This window comes from Dasypus novemcinctus, chromosome 9 (assembly GCF_030445035.2).
Source record: "Dasypus novemcinctus isolate mDasNov1 chromosome 9, mDasNov1.1.hap2, whole genome shotgun sequence".
Lineage (NCBI taxonomy): Eukaryota > Metazoa > Chordata > Mammalia > Cingulata > Dasypodidae > Dasypus > Dasypus novemcinctus.
Window position 1 is genome coordinate 59,473,989 of NC_080681.1, and position 17,890 is coordinate 59,491,878.

The 17,890-nt window shown below is 33.6% G+C and overlaps 1 protein-coding gene across 3 annotated transcripts in view; it reads right to left on the bottom strand.

Moving 5' to 3' along the window:
* Positions 1 to 17,890, bottom strand: part of LRRC7 (leucine rich repeat containing 7) — a 641,808-nt gene that overhangs the window by 230,065 nt on the left and 393,853 nt on the right. The gene's annotated exons all lie outside the window — the stretch shown is intronic.

The window sequence follows — 17,890 nt, forward strand, 5'->3', positions numbered from 1 at the left end:
ATACTGTAAAGTGACAAATGATCACAAATTAAAATGACAGATTTTTATTGAACATAATTTTTCAGCAGGAGCCATCCTGAATCAATTAATCATGCTATTATTCTACTTTAATTTGCTCTCCATTTTTTCCCCAAAAAACCGCCATTCACATATTTCATTTAATGACTTTCATACATTTTGTTTACTTTTTGATGTACTACATTTTATTTAAATTAACTCAATCCTAAAATTTACTAATATATAATAAATTAAAAACTGGATATGCTTAAATAGGAAAACACAAAGCAAATTAGGATTTCTTAGATAAATGCAATTATGGCTCTACATAATATTAAATGATGAGTGATTACACTAGCTTCATTAGAAATTTGTTTGCTCCACATAAAGAGACTTTTATATATTCAACTTCAAGAAAAGAAATGAAATTGTAATATTTCACTGCAATAATTTCTGCATACAACTGAAATTAGTACACATTAATCTTTAAGCATTTTCATAGGAGAAGGCAAAAGGTAGAGTCCTCAAATCCATATGATTATTAGTTACATTAGAAGTAGGCAAATACTACAAAAATTGTACAGTTCGATACATTCAATAGGTATATTGGAAATGTGCATAGATTATTTGAACAAAAATTAAATATCTGCATTTTTAATTGCCAGGTAACACATACATAGATTCTTTGTGAGGACATTTTGTCCCATAGTTGCTAGTTTTATTTATTTATTTTTGATCTAATATTAAACAGAAATTTAAAAGAGGTTCTTATTTACAAGTAATACAAATTCTCACTTTATTATCTGATAATTGGCTCTTCCAATGTATGTTTATTAAATTCACCTTCTTATTTTTGTGATATAAGGAAAATAACAGCATGTACTAAATATTAAAAAGGCTATTATATTTATATTCTAATGATCTTACTATATTATATAAAGTATATGTGGATAATGTTATGTAGTTCGAATTCAAGCTCAAGTTGACTCTAATTGTGCATTTGGGGTATTTTTCTTAGATAATTTTGAAATACGCAAATGCATAGCTGCCAAGCTCAAAATAATTAAATCTTAGTATTTTGTTTCTGGTCTCTCTGTCCTCAACAATTGTTCTTTTCATAGGGCATATGGACTATTCAAGAATAGAATTGTCTAACTGAATGATATAGCAGTTAATATTCTAATCCCACTTTAACCAGCTGAAATTCAGCACTAGCTGAAAGCTTAGAGTATTTAATTACAGCATACAATTTAGCTTTGAATATAGAGCACAAGTACAAATATTTTTCTTTAAGCATCAAGCTAGTCAAAAGATAACTCTTTGTCAGTCAACATTTTATTCCTTACATACATTATGTAAATTTTCCCAATATATTGTCATTTGCAGTATAAGATTGTTAAAACTCAATAAATGAAGAATGTTTTTATTACAAAATGTAGTAATCTTCCAGAGCAGTCTTTAGCTGACCAGTAAGAAAATTTAGACCATATATATATTTGTATACAAAAATTTTTGCAATCAAATGCAATTGTGTTCAAGCTAAATCAACTTTTCAAGTGCCTTGGCTCTAAAACATATGAAATAACATTGTGAGCTCTTTTGTTGATGTGCTAAGGCATTTCAAAGGTTATTAAGAAATAAGTGAAATAATGTTTTATCTGTGGGCTGCAAGCCACTGCAGAAGAAGTGTGTTAAGTGGGGCAAAAGGGAAAGAATGATTTTGTTTGGAGAATTCAAGAAATTATTCTAAGAGTTAACCTGTGATATGGTCTTTATTTTTAAATAGGAATTCACTGTATGGGGAAAAGAGGGAAATCTAGGCATAGGGAATTGCATGTATAAATTTATCAGATCTTTAAAGCAAATAACTTACTGGAGATGGTGAGATAGTGTGTCATGCAGGAACTTAATGTAGAGGGGAATGCTGGAAGATGAAAAAGCTTGCCACTGTTCTTATAAATTTATTTCTATCCCTCAGTCTTTGTTCAAACTCAAAGGAAGTGTTTCTTTACCTGTTCAGGTCAAATTCTTGGGCACTTGATCCCAAGCTCTCTCAACCTCTTCCAGGATCTGGCTTCTTAAGTTTTCTTCTCTTTCTTCTTCAGCCTCACCCTCTCTAGTGGCTCTTTGCTCTTGGACTGTGTGCAGTCCATAACTCTGCTTCCTCCTCTTGCACCCCTAACATAGACACATGATGGTCCACTCAAGTTAACATTTATTTCTTGTTCTCTGAACTGAAATTTTTTGAATACCACTGGGTGCCAGGCAATGCAATGGGAAACAATTCAGAGCAAGATGAATTGGTTTCTATCCTCCCTTCTCCTCTTCTGAAAAGGGCAGCCTATCTTACTTCCTCACCAAACGTTTACTAATCAACACACTGCTCTCTGATATCTAGCCCCTCCACTTTAAGGAAACTGCTCTCACCCTTAGGGAATTAGCATAACTAATGGTTAATCACACCTGCTTCGGTGACATAGAAAAAAAATCCAGAATCTTGACTCTCACATCTGCTGCTATCTGGCTGACCTTAGGCAAGTTATTTGATTTCCTGAGCCATGATTTTCTTTCCCTGTAAAATGGACATAATGGCACTTTCCTCAGCCTATGGTAGTAAAGTTCAAAATGGGATTCAACTTATGAAGTGCTTTACTCAGAAAGAAAAACAAGGGCTCATGGAATTATCATTAGGTATTAGTATTCAAAAATCCTTCTAAGTCCAAACCCAACTAATGCATCTAAGTCTTGATCTTTAGGGTCTCTTTATCCTCTTTGATGGCTGATTCTTCTCTTCACGGAAGCTCTCTGCTGCCTTGGATTCTATGACAACTTATTCCCCAGCTTTACCTCATAGGCTTATACTTAGTCCGTCCCATAAATGCTGGTTTTCTGTGCTAAATCCATTTCTTCTCGCTCAGTACATAAGGATCTACTCCCATAGTTTCAAATCCATTTGTACAATAAATTCAAAATCTAGACTTCCGCTCAGACAATCTTTGAATTTCAGATTCCTATATCTAACCATATTCTAGGTATCTCTCATTGGATCTCCCACATCTGAATTCATCATTTCCCCTCTCCTTTTGAAGCTGGCTAGTAAGATAGGGAATAAACAGATGGGTCTGGAACCTGGCAAGAAGTCCACGTGGACATCAATAGCCCCCAAGATGGCTGCTGGAAGACACCCCCACTCCCCCCACAAGATCCTGCCATTCAGAACAAGATTTCCTCTGGAAGCCAGGAGAAGCCTCAGACACTCCCCAAGGATTTTATAATTTTATAATTTACCCCTCCTGGGGTAATCAATCAAAACAGCAAACAGCTAGAACTCCTCCCTCGCCATTAGCAAAGGGGCAGAATAATTAATGGTTTAAAAAGCAAGTGCCAAGCTCTTTTGCTCTCTTGCCTTCACCCTGTCCTGGTGCCTGTTTCAGCCTTCTGTGCCCTCTTCTTGCCATTTTTCCCTTGCCATGGTCACCACACAAGTAAAACCTGGGGATTTTTAATCTATAATGGGAAATTGCAGTCTGTAAATTAGCCTGCTTTATCATTTTTCAGCCCCTTCCTCTCTACCTGGAACCCACGATCTGCTACTTTCTCCCATTTCTCTTTCCTCCCTACATTAATAAATTACTGGCCTAACTCACCTGATGTGTGTGGAAATTCATTTCTGCAGCATAGTCAAGAACCTAGACAAAATCCAGTAACACTTTCTCTGGACTTTTTTTTAACCTTCTTCAGTGGCATCACTATCTATTATATCATCCAAGCTAGAAACTGGGGTGCTTATTTCTAACATCCAAATCACCTTAACATCCAAGTTACTTTAGGCCTGTGCCAATTTTATTTCCTAAATATTTCAGGAATTGGTTGCTTTCTCTCCATCTCTGTTAATACTGTTCTTCAGAATATCCTGATTTCTTGCCCAGATTAGTACAACAGGCTGTCAATTCATCTCTTTACCCTTTAATCTTTACTCCACGTGATTGCTAAAGGAAATGTAGGCAAGTTTGTCCATAGTGTGCAACTAGAGTCTTAGCATAACAAGTCTCCATGTTACGATATCTCTCTATCCAGCCTCGTCTCTGACCACTCCTCTGCCATCACACTATTCTCCAACAACCCTGAACTGCTTGCTGTTCCCTGCATACACTATTATTTCTCACTTTTGTACCCCTGCTACTGCTGTCCCCTCCAACTGGCTAATTTCTATCCAGTCCTTTAGACTCAGGTTAATCATTACCTTTTCAGGAAGCCTACTCTAACCCTAAGCTGATTTTTAAATAGTGCACACAGAAAATTCGTTAAATAAAGATTCATAGAAAAAGGAAAAGATCACCACAAACGTTTAAGCCTAATATAGCCACAGTAACTTTTTAATATGCTTCCTTCCAGCTTTTTAAGGTCTATTTTGTTTACATGATGGAAATTTTACTGTACAAGCAATTTTATATTATGTTTTATTTAATATTATTCTTTGAGTATTTTTTCCATAATTAGAAAAACACACTTTTAATGGCTTCATGATATATTCTACCAAGTTGGCTTTCCTCAATTAATTTATTCTACTATACCTAGAAATTCCAAAGATTACCTGGGTTAATAATGAATCATTATTAACCTGGGTTAATAATGAATCATATAGTGTGATTTGCAAACCTCAATTTTAGCTTGAACCTGGTCTCTAGATATCTATACATTTTGGACCTCATTACCATGACATTTCACTGACACTTAACAAACCCAAAGCTAAACTCATTATCTCTACTTAGCACCTGTCCCACCCAAACTTTCTTCTGTACCCTCCATTTATAACACAATAATTCTCCCAAATAAGTAACCAGTGGATCATCCCTGACTTCGCTTTTTCCTTTAACTCTTTCCAACTCAAATTCAATCATTTACTAAAGTATTTTGATTATACCTCCTAAGCATATATTGTATCTTTCCTCTCCACTCCACTGTCAGCAGTTCACATGACCTTTAGGCTACTGAAATGGTCTCTTAACCTCTCTCTCTGAGAGAGGTTCTCCTGAATCCCATCTTCCTCTGATTTGCTCCTTAACTGTTAGTTACCTTTGTGTGTATGTGTGTGTGGGTATAGATAAAGGGGTATATTTGAGACCTGATCTAAGGTATTAGTTACCTTAAAAAATGCAAAACTCATCCTGGCACTCCTTAGCTTAAAGCCCTTCAGTGGATCACAGCGTTCTACAGAACTGAGTTGCAAATACTTGGGTTTCAACACCTTGGCATAGCTCTGTACTAGCCTTTTATCTACACAGTTCCATTCAATCCTCACAAACCTCTGAGTGAGTCACCTGACTTTTCTACATGTAAGTACTTCTTAGAAAACTGTTTTGTGATTCTTTACTTATGAATCTGTGTATCTGTCCTCCATCCCTAGATTAGGAACTTGGAAGAACAAGTTATAAAAACTAACTAAATATTGCTCAAGTGTCTAAATATCTATGTTGGCAAAATCTTCATTGTAGTTTCAAGGAAGGAAGAATATTAAAAGAGAAAGCAGAGACTAAAAAACAAGGAAGAGAGACTAAAAATAAGGATCTTGTAATAAAATCATAACCAGAACTGAATGTTTTTTTTTGTAAAAGTCTCTATGATAGAGTTTTTAATAAACTGGCTTACTTATACCAATGCTGAAGGGTTGAAAAAAATGTGACTTATTATAGTTAGTGACATATTATTCTTACTGAGGGTTTAAATATACATAAACTTTTCCAGTCTTAATTCACAAATGTTGGGAAAAAATAAACATTGCTAAAAACCATATTTTTCTGAGGTTAATTCATGAAACCACAAGCAGTAATCAATGGAGGTGTACGTTAATCATTTCAAACATGGAAACTTATTAAAGGAAACTTGATGGTAAGCAATAATTACCAAAGGAGCACTAATGCAGAATTGAAATCCAGTGCTAACAAACTAAACTTGAAATTGATTGAAAAGAAATTTTGCTTTGAATAACATCACTACAAGGAATTCTTATTACGACTTTAGACAATGTTCTGATGGGTTCATTAGATGGGACACCTGGCAAAATATATCCCCTTAAGGCAGGATTATAGTAAGAAGATTTATGAATTGCAAATGATAAAATAACAACCCTTGGAATCAGAAGGTGCATGTAAACTGAAAAGTCTGGGGGCCATTGGAATCTTAAACTCTGAAAGGTTTTTAAGTTCACTTTGGGAGGTTGAAAGGATGCACCTCTCTGCATGCCATCTTTCCACCATCAAGCCTGCTGCTGGGGATCACACAAAGTTGGTTCTCTGCTCACTCGTTTTATGCTCCACTTTCAAACTGCCTGGACCCTACTGTTCTCCCAACCTTAGCACAGTAACCCTGTCTCCTTTGAAAACTACATTGTCCAAAAGGACTTTTGACCCTAGTGAAAGGGAAATAGGGAGAAGATTCCACTTTCTCTCATTGTCACCATCTATTCTTTTCTTCTTTTCAGACCTGGTGATTTGAAAATAAACAAACATAACCTGCTGCCTTTGGCCACTGATAGACTAACCCTCCTGGCCGTACTAAATATGAACCTAAAGCATCCTGTTGAATTTACCTTGATTTTCATCCTTTTTCCCATTTGAGTATTTGTCATCTCGCCAAACGCAAAACAATTCACTATTAAAAGTTAGATGAATAGTGAATTGTTTTGCGTTTGCCAAGATGGCAAATGCCTGCTGACAAGAATATAAGCGGACACAGAAGAACACACAGCGAATGGACACAGAGAACAGATAACCGGCGGGGGGGGGGGGGGGGGGGGAGGGGACAGGGAAGGCGAGAGAGAAAGAAGTTAGATAAGGTACATTCAGATGACATTCAGTCATTCCACTCCAAACATTCCATCTGCCTCATAATATTCTTTTCTGCTTGGCAGTAGCCTCTAGAAACTGTGTATTTTCTCTTTACTGCTAGTGAATTTGAAGTTATCCTGGTAAAAGACTGATTGCCAAGGCCTTCCGAGGTGACTGGTATTTTGTTCTTATAATTTTACATTTACTTATGTGATTATCTGATAAGTGGCTGTGTCTCCTATTAATTATGCACTCCCCTGAGGATAGAGACAGGACTTGTGTGTGCCAGTATGGTATCTCCTATGCCTAACAAAGTGCCTGGCTCACAAGTACCTACGAATGCTATAATGAATGAATTTTAAAAGTACAGTTATATTAATGCAAACTTATATTTGGCATATATATAGGCAGTGAGGCTATGAAAAAGATTCCTGTTCTCAAGGGGGAATTTTAGAAATGGAAGAGACAAGAAACAAATAAGATAATATATGACAGGAATCAGTATTACGAATAAATTAAAATAGGGTTTTTGGAGAGTGCCTGGAATGGGTGTGGCTACTTGAGGCTGGAGGGTTAGCAAGACCTCTTGGGGCACGTAACATATAATTTGAAATCTGAATGATAAAAAAAGAGCGAGCCACAGATAGATCTGGAGACAGAGTGTTCCCGACAGCAGGGAATGAATAAGCAAATTAGACAGATTTGACAGGACTTGTTGACTGATTGGAAGTGGGAGTAAGAAATAGGCCTAGGATGACTCACAGGATCTAGAAAATGTTATTTCTATTAACTGAGCTTGCGGGTACTGGAAAAAGTACAGAAAGTGACGTAAACGAGTTTGCTGTAGAACTGATGACTTTAAGGTGCTTGTGATGCACTGAAATAAGTGAGGTAAGTCACCCCTAACATATATTTTCTTTTTAAGAATAGAAAGGATATGGACTATAACTCCAAAGGATTGTTTTTGATAGTATTTTCTAGGTGAATCTTCTTAACTGACAGTATCTCCACTTGACTACATTTGGTGAAAGTCTTCACATACCTGCTACTGCTCAGGGCCAAAAGACTGTTCTGATGATTCAGAAATTTCTATTCACTTGGACAGCCAAAGGTAACATGACTGTTTATTATGTGCAGACTTTAATTAGGACTAAATTATTTCCAGGTAGAAATCTAAAAATTTGGATTCTTCTACTGCACCCCTCACTGAAATGCTTCAAAACTCAATTTCAATTTCTGATTTTCTTAAAAAAAAGTTTTATTTCTGTTGCAAGAGGCCTGATTTTCTTGGGCTCCCATCCACTACTTTTGTCCAGTAAAGAGCCTATATGTCATTTTCTTAACACACGCGCCTTCTACCAGTTTGCCCTGTTTAACCTCGACTTGTGGTTGATTCAGAGCTGTGTCGTATACTGCAAATATTCTTCAGTGCTGTCTTAGGCCATAGACTCTTCCCTTTGTGTTACAGATAAGACGGGTGATAATTAGACTCCTTTCTGAGGAAACTTTTGTGGTTAATTTTGGAAGGTGTTGTGCAAACACTTTTCCAAAGTAGAAAGTAGAAAGCATCTTTGTTTACAGACTATGCCAGAGACTGCCTTGCTACCTAGCTACTGCAACCTCACAAGGAAGTATCCTTGGGAGGTAGAGAAGACTCAACTACAGAATTTGACTTAATGAAAGTGTTCTGTTGCCAGGTAACTTTTAAAAAATGCCAGGAAGCTAGCCTTTAGCAACTGATTTTATCAAGTGTGGGTAGGAACTGACAGGCACTTGTATCTTTTTGGATTGCAAGTACATCTGCAATTTCCAGCTACCGCATTCACACATTGCCTGATGTAAGTCGTAAAGCAATTAGCCTCTGGTCTAGAATTAAAATTCTCCATTAGCCTCTTCTGCAATGGCTGTACTAGCTGAATATCCACTGACAGACAGGTTCTGCTTGCTGTCTTTAGTCTTATGGTACCTGCTTAACACTTCATTCCTGAGCAGATACCCTTGAATTGGATTTTCTACCTCAATGAATTGACTTCTCCTTTTTAACCAGCTTTCAGCTACTAGCTCTTTTTAAGCTGAAACTGTTGAAATTGCTTGTCATGCCCAGCAGAACTGATAATGAAAATTGAATGTTACATTTTAGAAGTTAAAGTCTATTAAAATGTATTTGTAATTCTCAAGTCAAAACTGCTATATTATTTACTGATACTCATGAAGCAATATGTTAACCCGAGGCCACATTAAGCTGTATCCACTGAATACTGTTTAAGAATGAAGTTTACTGGATTCGTCTAAAAAACATTATCTATGAACTTAAAAAATCAACATCATTGAAAATGTGGCTGATTACTATGCAAAAAACTAATAAATTAGTGTTAGCAATTGAAGTAATTGATGGTCGTTTTCAAGTCCTTTTCTATCTATAATGCTTTACATATACATAAAATAAAATTTTTGCTATGTTCAGAGGTGACTATCATATATACTTTTTTCAGTTTGGGTTTTATTTTGAAATTTCATTTCCCTATTGTGGGTCTTCTACCCTTCACTCTACTCTTTTGCCTACTTCTCACTTCCTTTTCCAGACTCAAGTGACTCAGAAACACAACTCAGTATGCGTTCTACCATATTGTTCTAGATGTTTGAATAATCACATATGAATACAGGGTGTTGTGGCATTGTTTGTTTAATAAAAAATATATATAATTTTCTGAATCTTTCATTTGACCTTCAACAATATCTTGTAGGAATCATCATTTAATGGCCTTGTGGTGTTCCTACACCATTATTTATCCAGCCTTCACTCTGTTAATGAATTTTTATTTTGGTAGTCTTTACTTTTTTTTGCCACCCCAAACAATGCTCAGTAAACCTTGCTAAAAATTAAATAATCCACTTGACCGTTGTTTTTGTAAGGGTGTAAGATAGGGGGTCTAATTCCATTTTATTTTAGATGAATAACCAATTGTACTGCTAATGTTTACGAAATAACTCACTCCTTTCTACTGATTTTAAACACCAACTTTGTTATATTTTAAATTTTTGTACATACTTGGATCTATTTCTGACTTTATATTTGTTCCATTGACCTAATTTTTAATTAATTAGTTAATTTTTAAACTTTATTTTGACTTCAAAAAAATAACATAACAGACAAAAGGCAGCTTAAATTATGGAAGCACTATATTAAAAAATCCTATCCAGGCACATTTATCTTATTTTATCCTAAAAACAAACTTAATTATTTCTCCAGTATTCCGAAAAATGAACAAATGAGCACAGATTAGTTAAATGACATGACCAAGTTCTCCTTATTAATGAAGAAAATAAAAAAAAAAAGCTCGATTGTATTACATCTCTTTAGACTAAATCCCATATTCCTTTTATTTTTTTTTACCTTTAGCATTGGTACAGTACCTTCTTTGCCTTTACTACAAAAATATTATTATTGTTAATTGTAGTCTGTAAGTTCATTAGTTGTATTTTCCCATCTCTCACCATATTCTTAACACCTTGTAATAGAGGAACATTCTTATATTTGTATTATTTACCACAATCCTCATCTACCACCAAAATCACTATATTATATAGTCCCTAGATTACCCTCTAGCTTTCCAATAACATTGACCTCCCTAGACTACTCTTTTCAGCCACAATCACATTTATAAATCAGCAGTGTTAGTTACACTCATCATGATGTGTTAGCAACTCTATTCTTTTCCACATATTTAAAACACCTTATTAAACATTCAGTATCAGCAACCCCTTCTCAATCTACTTGACTTATTTTTGATTTTACAAAATATTTATTTGATTACAGTGGCTGATATTATGTTCTGCTATGTGACAAGGCAAATCTTCTATCACTATTTTAAAAAAAAATTCCAACTCTCATCAGCCATTCTTTTTTTTCTCATATAAACTTTAATATTATTTCATCCAATTAAACATCGTTAGGGATTCTAAATGGAATTCAGCCAAATGAATATCCAGTTTCATTAATGAGTAATTTGGGGAATAACATCTACATATAAGTAATGACATATCTTTTCATTTACTCATATCCTCTTTTATGTCCCTCAATAAAACTTATAGTTTCCTTTTATAAGCATTATGCCTTTACTGTTAAATTTATTACAAAATATTACTCCGTTTTTGTGGCTATAGGGAATGGAAAATTTTTATTTTTTAACTTTTTATCAATGTTTTCGCAGATAATTAAAAAAACTTATAGTATTCATATATTAATTTTGTCTCTCTTACCAAATACTCTTAATCATTTTAATAATATATTAAGATTCAGATTTGATAAGTGTAAATAGTATAGTTAGCAAAGAATCTGTTATTAAGATTTATTTTTACTTGTATTCATAAGTTAGGTCTGTTTCTGAATCCCTAATCTATCTCTAATAGCCGTGCAATATTGGGCAAATTGATCAACCTCTTTAAGTCTCATTTTCCTTGTCTATAAATCTATAAAGTGGGAACTGATAAGGCATCTATATTAGAGTGGTAGCATTTGCATTAAATGCATGGTAAATAAAAGGCACTTCAGTATAGACTGGTAGCTATAAAGTTCTGTGAAATGATAGTTGCTATTTTTATCACTATAGCTGCTGGGAGAAAACCAGTTTAAGGAGTAAGAGTAAATCGTCCAGGGGTAATGCTTCATAATTTTTTAAAACTGGACAATAGACGCAAGATTACAAATAGGCAAGCTAGAAGAGATTGAATTCTTCTTCTGGGAAGCAACAGAGTCTCCAGGTAAAATGGGACAAAAAATGAACTAAACTAAAAATACTAAGAAAGCTGACAAATTGCAAAATATAATCCAGCAAAGGGCATGCAATTCACCTACATATTTTAAAGGTAAACAACAACAATGATCAAAAAAGAAAACCTTGATCAAAGACTTGATAGCTGTATAAACAATGAAAAATAAAAGAGAAACAGAATGATATATTAAATTTTGTGAATTGTGGAACTTTACTGAGAAAAAAGAAAATTTGGTCTATGATGACTATACCAGAAATGAATATATGCAAAAGTAATGTGTGCTCCCACCATTTAGTTCAAATTAACTTACTGATAAAGGAAGATTAATCAAGTTTCTTCATATCTTACATGTTATTAAAAATTAATGAGAGTAGAACCTTTAGGAAAGTTTTTCATCAATGTAGAACTGGATCAAAATGAACACATATTTGCCTGTCTAAAGAAAAAAATGTTTTTCCACTGATTAGAATTCCTTTCTGAAGTTTGCTAGCTCTTAAAAAAGCATTACATTTAGAGGAAGGATGAAACATTTAACTTTTTACAATTTAGCTAAGAAAAGCTTCCCCCAAAGTGCATAATTCACATTTGTCAAAAGGAAGGAACTTAAATGATATCAGAACACATTAACCCTAATTGCCAAAAGAGAAAATATAAGGGAATAAAAATTCTTGGCTCAACTCATAATAAAGTCCTTTACTAACCAAAAACCAAGACAGAACATTCAGATCAGCAGTCAGTTAATTGTGCACCAGGTTTGGGGCTCATAATTAAATATAATAAAGATAGTTTTGATTTCACATATATGGCAAATCTACTATTCAGGTAGGGGATGTTAAAATACTATGTTACAAAAGCTACTGAATAAATTTTAACCTGAATAATGCAAAAATCACAATGCACATATTTTATTGTTTGGAAACTGAAAAGTATTTAAATTTGTTTTCATTCTGGTTGCTGGAAAATATCAAAACTCAATTCTCATACACTTATTAATGCGATCTTCATGTACACAGATAGTATATATTGAGATACTCTTAGCAAAAACATTCAATATTATGGGTGGGTTGTATTTGAAACAATAGATTTCAGTTTGGGTTGATACAGTCATGCTTTTTGTTTGTTTGTTTTGATTGGGGATGGAATGGGGTAGAACTTATTCCTGTTGTAAATAGTGACATTCATTTCCTGATCAGTTAACTAAGGTTACAAGTGCATAAATGATATTTCTTTAAAATAAACCTTTCCCATATCTCTATGAAAAGTTTATCTTCAATTGTTTCAGCAGTGCCATTTTCTACATGATTGGAATATAAATGCAATCCAAATTTTACCCTTCTCATTTCTTATTTAAAGAGGCTCTTTTGTTGGATGTCGACCCAGATACTCAGCTGAACTATATTTGTTTGTTTTGATTGAAAGAAATTGCAGTTACCCTAAGAAAAAGAGCAGAGTTATCTTGTTGCTTTGAAGCTAAATTGGGCAGGATCATCATTCCAATGATTTTCTCTTCTATGTCACAGAACTGGAGAAAGGTTCTTTGCCAAATCTTTTCCTTATCACCAGCAATCATCTACTGAACTTACAGGTATTCTCTTGCCCAATGGGAAGAATCACTTAGACCATTTGTGAAGCAGAGAAGAATAGGATTATAAAATTACATTAAAAATATAGAACTACTTAATAAATTTTCATCAATTCTAAAGGGCTATTTTGGACAGTTATCAATTCTGTGTGTTTTCTGCAAACTTTCATATATATAAGTTGTGATGGCACACTTTGAAAGTATTAGAAGATTCATGCCAATGTTAAACAAGTCAGCAATAATTCAGTGCAATAGATGACAGTATAACAAAAGACAATATTTATAAAAACATCCAAAATTGTAAATTATTCCTTATTCATCCTTTTGTACTTTTTGGCTATTGGAATAAAACTGTTTGCTGCCTTTACCTGAACTACAGTGTATTCAGGAGAAAAAGTTACCATTTCAATAAACATCCCATCTTCCTTTGCTTTTGGCTCGATCTTATACATGTTTCTGACCTCTTATTCATGGTACATTTTACCCCACCCCAACCAGTGCCACAATCCTCACTCAGGGCCATGTTCTACCTGTCACTCACTGCCATAACAATAGGAATGCTCAATGTAGCAAAAATGACATTTAATCATTGATTGGAATCTGGTGGCATGCTTGTAAAGTATTCATGGTCTCCGTCACAGCATCCCAATTAAGATAAACTTTTCTGCACTGTCAAGAAATAATTCTAAAAGTTTCAAAATTGATATATATATATGATCTTCAATTGATATTTAGGTTAATTACATTGTTTTATTTAAAACAAGAACACTTTTGAAAACATCATTAAAATATAGCATGTACTTTAACATATACAATTAAAGTATATTTTGAATAAAACAAGTAAAAACTTTATATATATATAGAATTGATGTTGACCCTGGCATAAAACATGCTCTTATATTTGTTATTAAATAAATATGGAAATAAGAAAGCTGAATACTTGCCCTTAAAAGTATCATAAAATATATGAATTTATCAAATAACCAAAATATAGAGTTCTCCATTATCCACAGTGTGAACAGAAATATTTAAATTGAAAAATTTCAATCATTGTTTCTACGAATAAAGAAACACACTTTTCTTCAGTCAAAATTAATAACCCATATGTCTACTCGAGGGTTTGACTAAATAAGTTTTGACTTGGTAGGTTTCAGTATTTAGAATAGAGGACATGATGCCTGATTTGCAATGTGGTATACTAAGTGGTGCAAAAACAATACTGTCTTGCTACAATTTTACTATAGGAGTATTGCTAGATTTTCTGGTTTCAAGTTAAAATATGCATTCTGTGAATAAAAGATGACTATTATTTCTTCATTTATTCAACAATTACTGATCAATTATTCTACTATGTACAAACCAGGGTGTCAGGCATTGAGGAGGATACTAAGATGAACAAGATAAAATGACGCAAAGGACAATTCTTTAGGAAGAGAACGTCAGATAACTTGGGAAATGAAAATCGGGCAATTGTGTCATGGGCAATTTACTGCAACTATTTTATGACTCATGGTTTAGTGGGCAAGAGGGGGTGATTGTAATTGCCAGTATTTTGGTTCCCTGAGTAGTGGTTATCTAGATCCTGCTGTGTTATTGCCACTCCGAGGTAAGGCAGACAAATCAGGGACAGAATTGGTAAACTTGGATCTCTGAGGCCCTCCCAAAATTCCCAAATCAAAGGATGAGAGAGAGAAGAGAGAAAACATTGAGAGAGACCTTCTAGCATGGTAGTGATGGTGTAGCCTGGCTGGACGCAACATCCTTCTCTAAATTTCCTTTTATCTTGAGCAACAAATACTGCAATACTTGAATCTCTGTGAGAGGATTGCTTTGGCTTCCTTTACATTCTCTTCCCTCGGCAAGCTTCACAACCATTTCTGTTTATTGTGAATCAACCCTTTGTAAGACACAATCTACATATTATATTGTAGGTATAAGGCCTAAATACATGATTCACATAGGAAACTGCTGTTTAGAGAAGCTAAGTGACTTGCTCTAAGGCACACAGGTTCTGAAGAGTGAATAAGGTCCGAATTTGTTTGCCCCTTTCTCCATGGTCAGGCCCCTCCAGTTGGTCCCGATGGTGCTCCCACTGCTGCTCCAGATGCAGGCAGTGAGCCAAAATTTAAATCAACAGAAAAGAATCCAGATTTTATTTTGAAAACTTAAAAAAGTTGCCAATAGCATTTAAGTTAAAAAAAAACATTAAACTGGTATAGTCCATTAAAAAAAGTAATATTCTTTTATTAAACTGTTGGTAAAGCTCATCTAAGAGCTATTTTTTCCTCCAAACAATAATGCGTTTTTATTACACAGTTTTCAAGCAATAACTTCATTCTGTATGAGATTAATAAAGAGATGTGGATTTAGATTTCAACAAGCACATAAAGTAAGATGGTTTAAAAAATAGAGTAGATGATGTACCAAAAATCATATTCTTTTTTCAACTTATTTGTTCAGTAATTACAGAGGGAAAAATCAGTGTGCATTTCTACTCGAAAAATATAGATAGCAAAAAGCATCAGAAAACAATAGAAGTTTTAGGAAGGTTATTTATCTTTATTTCAGTTATATCCCAGGGTATCAGAAACAGCCTATAGTAAAACAAAACTATGTTGATTTACTTATTTAACACTCATTTTGTAATAAGCAGAGTTCATTTCTTGGCAATGACTTTGTATCATCTATCTAAAAACCTCACAAAGGGAAAGTCTACCATATCTTAGAAAGTAGTAAATCTTACTCATGAACCAATATTGAATGATAATCATTATATTTAATAAAAATACAAATATGTGAATTATTGAATTACAACTGAAGCAAGAATTTCAAGTTTCTAATTGTTATTGTGAAAGGTAACAGCTGTTCACTTTCCTAAATCAATTGGATTCATATTTCTCATCTACTTTTCTCCCAACAGTTTGTTTAGTTTTCAGTTCTGCCTTCATCTTGGATTAGATTCTCTCAACATGTTTCTTCCTATAACAGTCTCAACACTTATTTCGAATGGAGTTTTATCAGGAATTATATCCAAAAAGTAAAAAAAAGAGATGGTACTGGTTTCTTAATGGTAATTAAAGTAGAATTCCATTAAAACAGCCTATTTTGCAATTTTATATAGACCATGAATCAAATAATGGTTCCTTCTAGACAACCATGGAATATGCTATATATCATTTATTAGTGTTTTTCACAATACCAGTCCAATAAAGAGATTTGCAGTGGTTGCATTGGGGCAACAGAAATGACTAAAAGATTTTATAAATATTCCTAAGCATTTAGTAAGCTATAGAAACTTTGATAAAATACGTTTATAGCAAATTTAAATCAAATTATAGCTATTTCAATAGAAATTGTTTTAAACTGTTTGCTTCCCAGGGAACATTTGAAATTGTAGAAGTGGCCATATAACCTCACAATACAATGTATCATCTTTGCCATTTCTTTTTTTTGAATGTATTTTCGTTTTACATAATGTTATGGAAATTCACTCCATGTATAAAAGAGTATACCAAATTTTCTTATAAGGAAACATAATCTAAGAATTTCCCCAGAATTGATATTTATTTTTTTCAATTAAAATTTTATGCTCATTTCACTAATTTTAAAAAGTAGTAAATGAAGTCCATGTATAACTCAATAGTGTTAGTTGAAGCCATGTCATTATATCGCCAACATTTTTTTTTAATTAAAAATGTACAACAATTTAACAAACATAGTTTTATCTCTGCAAGACTAGTGATGAGTAGAATTGCTCCCATTGAAAATGTTTTATATCTGCTGTTCTTTTTCCCTAGGATTACTCTTCCTCCTGAACTTCACATTATTTTAATCACTAAAATGTGAATGCAAACACCACCTCTTCACAAAGGCTTTCCACGACCAACTTAGTTGAAGAGGACCCTACTCTCATCTCATCCTGTTTTCTTTATAGCAATTACTTCTCTTATCCATTCATTTGTTTAGGTATTTATTGCCTGTCTCCCTCCACCAGACTGGAAAGTCATTGAAGGGTAGAGAATCTGTCTATACTGTTCATTGTTATATCCTAGGACCTAGAAACTATTCTAGGTCTGACACATATTACACACATTGCAGGTGCTCAATTAACTTTACTTTTTAATTGACATTCACTATATGAAGTAAGACCTTATCAGTAAATATACTGAGGCACAAACCTACATTCATGTTTAGGGTGTTAAGTAGGGAGTGTTAAGAAAGGGAAGGTAGAAGCCAGATTGTCAAGTGTTTGAGTGTCTTGCTTAGAGGCTTGGATTTTATTGGTATGATCGAAGGGAAACTAAAGATTTTCATTTTACAGTCTCTCTTAAATAGAGCCTTTAGGTATGAGATTTTTCTTTTATTAAACTGAATTATGTAAATATAGTTTAAAATGTATATGCATTTAGATGGATATAATAAAGAGATGCAGTTTAAGATCTACCTAGTAAAATTAAAATGATTTTCCTTTCTTTTGGAAATTGTATGAAATATTTTAGCAAAATTATGTTTTTGCTTTTAGAAAATTATTTAATTTAAAAATATTTCTATATACTATAAGAGTCAATAGTCTAAATAATGGTTTAAATAAAACAGTTAAAATAATTCATTTATCTAAAATGCCACTGAATATTTTCTAAATAGAAAATGTCTTATTCTTACCTTTTATCAAATTCATGGAGGGTGATATTTTCCTCTCCTTTTTTAAGTG